This window comes from Notamacropus eugenii, chromosome 2, assembly GCF_028372415.1.
Source record: "Notamacropus eugenii isolate mMacEug1 chromosome 2, mMacEug1.pri_v2, whole genome shotgun sequence".
Lineage (NCBI taxonomy): Eukaryota > Metazoa > Chordata > Mammalia > Diprotodontia > Macropodidae > Notamacropus > Notamacropus eugenii.
In genome coordinates, this window is record NC_092873.1 from 140,497,260 (window position 1) to 140,508,435 (window position 11,176).

Below are 11,176 nucleotides of genomic sequence, written 5' to 3' on the forward strand. Positions count from 1 at the left end.
AAAGTAGGAGAAAAACAAAACAGTTCTGAAGATAGGGTGAAAGGAGGGAGAGAGAGAGTAGGCTAAATGGGAAAATAGGATGGAGGAAAAAACATAGTTGGTAGTCATTACTCTGAAACATTTTTTTCACAGTAAGTTTCTCTGATAAAGACCTCATTTTTCAAATATGTAGAAAGCAGAGAGCCATTTCCCAGTTGATAAATGGTCAAAGGACATGAACAGCTGGGATAGGAACAGTCAGTTTTCAGATTAACTAATCAAAGTTATATATAGTCATATAAAAATGCTCTAAATCACTGTTGATTAGAGAAATGCACATTAAAACAACTCTGAGCTACCACTTTACACCTATCATATTGGGTAATATGACAGAAAAGGAAAATGACCAGTGTGGGAAAATTAAAGCACTAATGCATTGTTGGTTAGGTTATATACTGATTCAACCATTTTGGAGAACAATTTGAAACTATGCCCAAAGGGATATAAAACTATGCATACCCTTTGACCAAGTGATACTACTACTAGGTCTATATTTAAAAAAAAATAAAAGGATCTATATGTACAAAAATATTTATAGTAGCTCTTTGAGTGGCAAAGAATTGGAACTTGAGGGGAATGCCATCAATTGGGAAATGGCTAAGCAAGTTATTGTATATGATTGTGATGTAACACTATTGTGCCATAAGAAATGATGAGCAGGATGCTTTCAGAAAAACCTAGAAAGACTTACATGTACCAATTAATGCAAAGTACAATGAGCTGAACTATGGGAGCATTGTATTTAGGAATAGCAATATTGTATGATGATCTATTGCGAATAATTTAGCCATTCTCAGCAATACGGTGACCCAAGACAATTCTGAAGGACTTATGATGAAAGATGCTATCCATCTCCAGAGAAAGAACTATTGGAGTCTGAATCCAGATCAAAGATATGTTTCCTTTACTTTCTTTATTTTTATGCCTATGTTTTCTTTCACACCATAACATCTATGAAAATGTGTTTTGCATGATCACCCATATAAAAACTATGTCAAAATGTTTGTCTTCTCAATGGAAGGGAAGGAGAGAATTTGCAACTCAAAATTTGAAAAATGAATCTTAAAATTATTTTTTACATGTAATTGGGAAAAATAATATGTTAAAACTTAAAAACAAAAAATGCATTGTAAGAAAAGAAAAAGAACCAATAGTCTGGGATAAGGGTAGAGATCGAGGGTGCTACTATTCCTAATGCTATTGGACTGAGGGTGGTCCTAGTTTGTTTCCACTAGGATCTGAGGGAAAGTCATTGTTGAGGTTATCACAGTGGATTGATCTACCTGGCACATGTTACCTTCTGTCTCTTAAAGTACCTTGCTCTTTTAGTTAGATGGTGCAGAGAATAGAATGATGGACTTGGATAGAGACAGGAAGACCTGAGTTCAATTCCAGTCCCAGACACTTACTAGCTGTGTGACTCTGAGTAAGTATTCTAGTGCCTGTTTCTCTATGCCTAAGTTTCTACATCTGGAGATAATAATAACTCCTGTCATCTAAGACCATTGTGAGAGTAAAATTTAATAATGTTTATAAAACTTTTTACAATCTTTAAAATACTATATAAATACTCTTGTTCTTACTACCTGCCCTGCCATTGGCAGTTCACTAGCACTTGTTGGTGGTGATGGTTGAAATGGAACTCCTACTCTGCAAAGGAGTTGCTTCCTGTCATGTGACTGACTGGTGATGACTGTGGGGGCTAGGTTGGAAGCAGGACCTTTGGTCTGATGGGTTCTACTATTGCCAAGGAAGCATGCAAAGTCCTGGGTTGTCTGTAATGGGGTCTTGTCACAAAGTCATTTAGAAAAAGAACTGAGACGAATCCCTCTACAAGTCTCCTAATTCACTGGTCAGGGGTCATCCCATTACACCTTGTTATATGAATCTTGGATAATAATTGTTTACTCATGGGAATATTGAGGTGTCCTTACTTTCTTTCTTTTCTAAATGAGGCTCATATACAAGGTAATCTCCAAGATTCTCCCCATTTCTAAAATTAAGGTAGTAAGGAATTTGGTTCTAAGGCAATATATTATAGAGTCCAACAGAAGAAAAAAGGTACTAGATTGAAACTTTTGAGTACCTTCCATATCTATGATTTAAAATGTTAAAATCTACTTTTTTAGCTTAAATTAGACAATTGGCATTCTTTTCATTTTTATTTTCATCAAAAAATGTCTGAATATTTGCATTGCTTTAAAATAATTTTGGACAAAGGATGTAGTTTATGACAGAAAATATGGTTGTTTGTTGTCCTTCATTCTTAAAGAAAACCAAAATCATATCACTATATCAAATTACAGTGTGTCCAACCATGGCTGATCAGACCAATATGAGTTCAGAATGTTCTACACAGGTCAGACACAAATAGTCCACATGGAAATTTGGGGTAGATTCTCTAATTTTGTGCATCTAGCATTTCTTTTGAGCTATTTCAATTCTGCTTTGCTCATAGAGCACAGCACTTTCTCTGATGTGAGCATGCCATGATGAGGGGTCCTTTGCCAATGTCTTCCATGTCACATAATAATTCCAAAGTCCATAAAAGAGACATTTAGAGTATCTTTATAGCACTTCTTCTGACCACCTGTGAACTTTCACACTGTGTGAGTTCTTCATAAAATAGTCCTTTTGGCAAGCATCTGTTTTGCATTTGAACAATGAGGCCAGCCCATTGGAGTTGTGCTCTTTGCAGTGGAGTTTTTTTGTTTTTTCCCCTCTGTTTACCTTTTTATGATTCTCTGGAGACCTGCATTTGAAGATCAAATTGTCTATTGAGTTCTGGTGTTTTGGTCAGGAAGCTCTGGAAATCCCTTATTTCGTTGAATGACTTTCTCCTTGCCTGAAATGTTATGCTGAACTTTGCTGGGTAGTTGATCCTTGGTTGAAGTCCCAACTCCTTTGCCTTACGGAATATTGGGTTCCAGTTCTTTCGATCTTTTAATGTAGAAGCTGCAAGGTCCTGTGTGATCCTGACTGTGTGTCCTTGATATTTGAATTGTTTCTTTCTGGCTGCTTGTAGTATTTTCTCCTTCACTTGATAGCTCTGGAATTTGGCAACTATATTTCTTGGGGTTTTGAGTTTGGGATCCCTTTCGGGAGGGGAACGGTGGATTCTTTCGATGACTATTTTGCCCTCTGAGTCTAGTATTTCTGGACAGTTTTCCTTGATGATTTCCTGGAAGATATTGTCCAGACTCTTTTCTTCATCATGGGTTTCTGGCAGGCCAATAATTCTTAGATTTTCTCTCCTGGATCTATTTTCCAGGTCAGTTGTTTTTCCAATTAAATATTTTACATTTTCTTCTATCTTTTCATTCTTTAGATTTTGTTTGACTGATTCTTGTTGCCTCATTGAGTCATTAGTTTCTACTTGCCCAATTCTAATCTTCATCATAGTGTTTTCTTCAGTTAGCTTTTCCATCTCCTTTTCCATCTGACCAATTTTTCCCTTTAAGGAGCTATTTTCTCCATTTAATTTTTGTACTTCTTTTTCCATTCGACCAATTTTCCCAGTTAGGTTTTGGGTTTCCTTTTCCATCTGATCAATTTTCCCAATTAGGTTTTGGGTTTCCTTTTCCATTTGATTAGCTCTTCCTTTTAGGGAATTATTCTCTCCATTTAATTTTTGAACTTCCTTTTCCATTTCTTCAATTTTCTTTTTCAGGGTGATGTTCTCATCAGTGAATTCTTTTTTTATAGTTTTAAAATCATTGGCCAGTTTTTCTTTTATATCCTTCTTCAGACGTTCCAGGTAATCTAGTTGTGCTTGCGAGAAATTCATAGTCCCATCTGAGGTTTCAGATGGAAGTACAGTCTCAGCTCTAACCTCTTTGGTGTTTGTGTTTTGGTCCTTATCCCCATAGAAAGATTCTATGGTTTTTTCACTTTTCGTCTGCTTTTTCGGATTCATGATGTTGGCTGAGTGTTGTAGCTTTTGGTTCTTTCAGTCAGAAGGTACAGATCTTTAAGTTGAGCTGATGTGTGTCTAGGCTAAAAGCAGGCTTTTGTTTTTTGTTTCCCCGATCAACCCTGGGGTTAGCTTGTTAGGTATGTGGGAGGGGTGGTCTGTCCTCAGGATATCTCCTCAGCTGACTTGAGGCAAAGGCAAGGTCAGGGGATGGTGATCCCACCTTCCCTATTGTCTTCCCTTTTCCCCTGGAGGGCTGGGGCACGCCTAGAAGCTAACGCGTGTTCCCGCCCCTCCTTGGGCTCGTCTCCTGGCTCTGAGGCTTGCCTGGGTCTCAGTGCAAATTTTCTCTGCCCAGGGTCGTCTGTCCCTCCAGCCGTCTCCGCTACCGTAGGAAGAATCCCCCTTTGCCACTTTTCCAGCCTCTGGTGTTATGAGACCACCCGCCCCCTTCTGCTGTTCCCGCTGATCCAGGATTAATCTGGGGAAGAATTTTATGGTTCCCTCACGGTCATCAGGGGGGAGGAGAGAGCACTTACTGATCACTCTGCCATCCCAGTTCCTGGAAGTTCAAGTAGTGACCCACCGAAGTCCGTCTTCAGGCTGAAGATTTCAAGGGCTGCTGCGCTGATGTCTGGCACTCAGCGGCTCTCACCGGCTCGGCCTGGCTTATCTCCTGCTCCGCTGGTCTCGCCTGCCACTCTCGGGCTCCTCTGGTCCCCTCCGCCCTGCCGCACCGACCGCGCTGTGCGCCGCGGAACAGATCCCTCCCGTGGACCCTCCAGTCCAGCCTGGGCTCCGAATCCGTCAAAGTCCGTCACCCACTGGATTCTACACCTCCAAAGTCTGGTCAGACTCTCCCCCCGGAGATATCCAGAGGAGTTTTTCCAGGAGCTTAGGTGAGTCATTGCTTTCACTCCGCCATCTTGGCTCCGCCCTGCAGTGGAGTTTGAGTGCTTGGCAGTTTAGTCTGAGAAAAGTCCTCAGTGTCTGGGATCTTGTCCTGTCAGATGATTATTAGAATCTTCCTAAGACAATTTAAATGGAAGTGATTCAGTCTTCTGGTATAATGCTGGTATACTGTCCAGATTTCACAGGCATACAACAATGAGGTCAACACAACATCTTTGTAGAGTTTCAGTTTGATAGTCTAATACCTCTTCTTTCCCACACTTTCCTTCAGAGCTTCCCAAATTCTGAGCTCTGGCAATGTGTGTGTCAACCTTTTTATCAATGCGTACATCCCTAGAGAGTACACTACCAAGGTAAGTGAACTTATCCACAGCATTCAAAACTTCTCCATTTGCTGTAACTAATGGTTCTACATTTGAATGGTATGGTGGTGGCTGATGGAGCACATGTGTTTTCTTGGTGTTAACTGTTAGATCAAAATTAGCACAAGCAGCATAGAATCGATCAATACTTCGTTGCATCTCAGCTTCAAAGGCTGCATTAAGTGCACAGTCATGTGCAAACAGAAATCATGTGCCATACTCCCTTCACTTTGGTCTTGGCTTGAAGCTTTTTCAAGGTGAAGAATTTATCAACAGTGTAGGAGATAACCTTGATGCCATGTTCATCTTCATTGAAAGTATTTGGCAACATGTCTAAAAACATCACGCTAAAAAGCATGGGAGCAAGCACACAGCCTTATTTCACTACACTGGTGACTGGGAAAGCATGAGAGCATTGTCCATTATCTAGAACCTGGGCAAGCATGCCATCATTAAATTAACGTACAATGCTGATGAAAGTCTCTGGGCAGACAAATTTTGGCATAATTTTCCATAAGCCCTCATGACTAACAGTATCAAAGGCCTTGATCAGATATACAAATTTTGTGTACAGACCTCTGTTCTGCTCCTGGCATTTCTCCTGGATGTGTTGGACAGTAAACACCATATCTACCTTTCCTCAGACTTTTCTGAGGCTACACTGGCTCTCAGATAGATGACCATCTTCCAGGCAAAGGATCAGCCTATTAAGGAGGACTCTAGCAAGAATATTGCCAGCAATGACTAAGAGAGAGACTACTCCCCTCTTGCTATTGTCACAGGGCAATTTATTTCCTTTACCTTTATACAGATGTACAACGGAGGCATCCCTGAATTCCTGGAGGATAACCTCCTCTTGCCATATAACCTGAAAAATTTCATTCAACTTTTGTATGAGCAGTGGATGGCTACCCTGTAAATCTTAGCTGGAAAAAAATCAGCACCAGATACTTTGTCACATGAAAGGAGCCTAAAGGCATTCAAAACCTTTTCTTCAGTTGGAATGTCAGCTAGGGAGGGACTGACTTCAACCTGAGGTAAAAAGTCAATGACTTTAGCATTGATTGATGATGGTCTGTTGAGAACACTATGGAAGTGTTCAGCCCACCTCTCTAGGATCATGTCCTTATCAGTAATCAATGTGGTTCCATCAGCACCGAGTAGTTGAAGTCTTTGGCTCATAAATATCCATCAGGACATCATAAAAGCACTTTGGATTGTTACTATCAGCATAAAGCTGAATTTCATCTGCCTTCTTACTGAGCCAAGAATCCTAAATCTCCGTAAGCTTTGCTTGCACTTCACTTTTAATAGAATTAAATGCTACCTTCTTAAAGATGGACCAAGTATCCTGCTGGTAAACCCTCTGGAGTTCTTGTTTTTCATTTAACAGCTTCTGAATTTCTCCATCATTTTCATCAAACCAGTCTTGATGTTTGTGAGTGTTTTGACTCAGATGAGCAAATACAGTGACATACAAAAGCTGCCCACTCCTTTTATGCTCCACTGTTGCCAACTGTGTGTTGATTCTGCTTTCCCTCCAAGTTAACAACAAACTGTTGCTTCTCAGAGAAGAGCTCTAATATGTTAATTCTTCTAGCAGTTATTTTGCCTTAGGGAATCCCAAAGGAATCCCTGCGATTTCTGGTTGTATGAGTCTACTCTAGCATTACAGTCACCCAGAATTATAAGCTTGTCATTTTCTGGCACATTGATGATTAGGATCTTTTTTTCCCTTTAATCACATCAGAGTCAAAAGTTCATCATGATGGGAGTATAGGCACTGATGATGGTGGCATGATGTTTTCGTTTTTTTTTATTTTTATTTTATTTATTTATTTATTTATTTATTTATTTTATTTCACTTTTAACATTCATTTTCACAGAATTTTTGGGTTCCAAATTTTCTCCCCCCTTGTCCCCTCCCCCCACCCCAAAACACCGAGCATTCTAATTGCCCCCATCTCCACTCCGCTCTCTTCTCCATCATTCCTCTCTGCCCTTGTCTCCATCCTCTCCTCTGTCCTGTTGGGCCAAATAACTTTCTATACCCCTTTACCTGTATTTCTTATTTCCTAGTGACAAGAACAGTACTTGACAGTTATTCCTAAAACTTTGAGTTGCAACTTCTTTTCCTCCCTCCCTCCCCTCCCCCTCCCTTTGGAAGGCAAGCAATTCAATATCGGCCAAATCTGTGTAGTTTTGCAAATGAATTCCATAATAGTTGTGTTATATAAGACTAACTATATTTCCCTCCATCCTATCCTGCCTCCAATTACTTCTATTCTCTCTTTTGATCCTGTCCCTCCCTGTGAGTGTTGACCTCAAATTGCACCCTCTTCCCCATGCCCTCCCTTCCATCATCCCCCCCACCCTGTTTATCCCCTTGTCCCCCACCTTCCTGTATTGTAAGATAGGCTTTCATACCAAAATGAGTGTGCATTTTATTCCTTCCTTTAGTGGAATGTGATGAGAGTAAACTTCATGTTTTCCTCTCACCTCCCCTCTTTTTCCCCAAACTAAAAAAAATCTTTTGCTTGACTCTTTTATGAGAGATAATTTGCCCCATTCCATTTCTCCCTTTCTCCTCCCATATATTTCTCTCTCACTGCTTGATTTCATTTTTTTTTTAAAGATATAATCCCATCCTATTCAATTCACTCTGCGCACTCTGTCTCTATGCGTGTGTGCGTGTGCATGTGTGTGTGTGTAATCCCACCAAGTACCCAGATACTGAATAGTTTCAAGAGTTACTAATATTGTCTTTCCATGTAGGGATGTAAACAGTTCAACTTTTATAAGTCCCTTATGACTTCTCTTTGCTGTTTACCTTTTCATGCTTCTCTTCATTCTTGTGTTTGAAAGTCAAATTTTCTTTTCAGCTCTGGTCTTTTCATCAAGAATGCTTGAAAGTCCTCTATTTCATTGAAAGACCATTTCTCCCCCCTGAAGTATTATACTCAGTTTTGCTAGGTAGGTGATTCTTGGTTTTAGTCCTAGTTCCTTTGACTTCTGGAATATCCTATTCCATGCCCTTCGATCCCTTAATGTAGAAACTGCCAGATCTTGTGTTATTCTGATTGTATTTCCACAGTACTTGAATTGTTTCTTTCCAGCTGCTTGCAATATTTTCTCCTTGACCTGGGAACTCTGGAATTTGGCCACAATTTTCCTAGGAGTTTCTCTTTTTGGATCTTTTTCAGGGGGTGATCAGTGGATTCTTTCAATATTTATTTTGCCTTCTGGATCTAGAATCTCAGGGCAGTTTTCCTTGATAATTTCATGAAAGATGATGTCTAGGCTCTTTTTTTGATCATGGCTTTCAGGTAGGCCCATAATTTTTAAATTGTCTCTCCTGGATCTATTTTCCAGGTCAGTTGTTTTTCCAATGAGATATTTCACATTATCTTCCATTTTTTCATTCTTTTGGTTTTGTTTTGTGATTTCTTGGTTTCTCATAAAGTCATTAGCCTCCATCTGTTCCATTCCAATTTTGAAAGAACTATTTTCTTCCATGAGCTTTTGAATCTCCTTTTCCATTTGGCTAATTCTGCTTTTTAAAGCATTCTTCTCCTCATTGGCTTCTTGAACCTCCTTTGCCAATTGAGTTAGCCTATTTTTCAGAGTGTTATTTTCTTCCCCATTTTTTTGGGTCTCCTTTAGCAGGGTGCTGATTTGTTGTTCATACTTTGCTTGCAAGTCTTTTATTGCTCTTCCCAGTTTTTCCTCCACCTCTGTATCATGATTTTGAAAATTGTTTGGGCTCTTTATGACCTTCTCCCAGAACTGATCCCATTGAGTGGGCTGGGATGTAGAAGCATTGACTTCCGTGTCTTCCCCTGATGGTGAGCACTGCTCTTCCTCATCAGAAGGGAGGGGAGGAGAACCTGCTCACCAAGAAAGTAACCCTCTATAGTCTTGGTTTTTTTCCCTTTTCTGGGCATTTTCCCAGCCAGTGACTTGACCTCTGAATATTCTCCTCACACCCACCTCGCCTCCGGATCCTCCCAGCCAGCGCTTGGGGTCTGAGAATCAAATGCTACTTCCCAGCCTCAGTGCTTTGGGCAGGGGCAGGGCTGCTATTCAGTGTGAGATTATGTTCAGGTGCTCGGGTGGGGGCAGGGCCACCTCACGGGCTCAGTTCCCTCAGGGGGTTTATGCAGGGACCTTCAACAATGGATCCAGGCTCCTGCCTGCTTGGGGAGCCCCGGTCTGCTCCCGCCTCCACTGTTGCCTCCCGAGGGGGCCTGAGTATGGGGGCACCCCACTCCCCTCTCGACCCACCAAAGAGACCTTCTCACTGACCCCCGTCACCTGTGGGTGGAGGGACCTGCGCGGCCGCTGGAGATCCCGTCTCTGAAGTCTGCTCAGATCTGTTCCTCTCAGTGCCGGGGCCGAGGCAGGGCTGGGCTAGGCTCCGTGTCCGTAGCGCGACGGACCTTTTGCGAGAGGTTTGCACGTCCCTCTGGAATAGAAATCTTATCCGCTCCACTATTATGTGGCTTCTCCTGCTCCCAAATTTATTGGCGGCTCTTTACTACAGATATTTCATGGGCTGTGGGTTCAGAGCTAGCATATTTGTGTGTTTCTACTCCGCCATCTTGGCTCCGCCCTGGCATGATGTTTTCCTACAAGGGGCAATTGCATTGTCAGGAACCTGTCATTTACTCCTTTTGGTAGGCATATAAGCTTGTTAATTAGATTAGTTTTAATTGCAAAATCTACACCAGCTTCATGTTGCTCCCCTTCACTGTAGTCACTCCAGAAAAACATGTATCCAGCTCCAACTTCAGTAAGATGGCCTTCATTTGCCAGCCTTGTTTTACTCAGGGCTGTTATTTGGATGTGATACCTACTGAGTTCTCTTGCAACAAGAGCTGTTCATCTTTCAGTTCTACTGGATTTTGTGTTGTCTATAACTACATGCCCATTCCATGTGCTGATGGTGAGTGGAATTGTCTCTGAAAATGCTTTTGTACATTTTTTTTCTTTGCGTATTTTGACTGCAGAGTGGGATCTCTGCCTGCTGTGATAATTAGCCCAGAACTGGGTACGGACAATTTTCAGGGCACCTTTTCTAGCCCCCTTCTCACAGCAGGAGGTGACCAGTGTGATCCTTTAATGACTGCTCAGACACCCAGAGGGCTGCCAAATCTGCTTGTAGTGAGAAGATGAGCCTATGACTTAGGACACCTGTAATGCAGCATTGTCACTACAGCTCCTACTGTATCCACACCTCCTCCTTCATCACTTGCCTGTTACCACAAGATTTTGAGATAGGTAAAATGGCAAAATGATATGGGGATGTCTTTTGATTTATGTGTAAATTGAATTTAAGTGAGGCAGAATTGCATGAAATTGCTAGCCTCACTCTCTCCTCCAGAGTCATCATAGTCTAGTGGCAGGACAGAATCAACATGATTGGTGATGGCTCATGATGCAGCAGATGACCTTGGTGTCTTCAATGTCTAACCAAGCTCTAAGCTCTCCACAGCACCTGCTTCATCTGCCTTCATGGCCGTTGGAACAGATTGTTCTCATTTGACCATTCTACCAGGGAAAGTCTTCACATATTTAGAGTAGACACCCCCTTAACTCACCAACAGGTTTGAGACCCCTTGGTTGACCTCAACCTGGTTTAGCCCTTCTGCTGAAATGCTTTATGGGGATGTGGCTGCTGTGTATGCTACAGCTTCTTGGAGCCACAGGTGAGAGTTAGGTGGAACAGGTAGACACCAAAGGTGGAAAGAAGCCCTGAAAAGGGCCCAGCAACCTTCATACCAGAGGTACTACTCTTCTCTGAACAGATTCTACACCCCTACAGAAAATTTGGTTTAAAAAAGGCGGAAAATATAGTTACATTATAAAAAGGATAGAAGAAATGCAATGAATGTGTAATCCAATAATATATATATATATATATATATAAAGTGCTTTAAGGTTGTAAAAG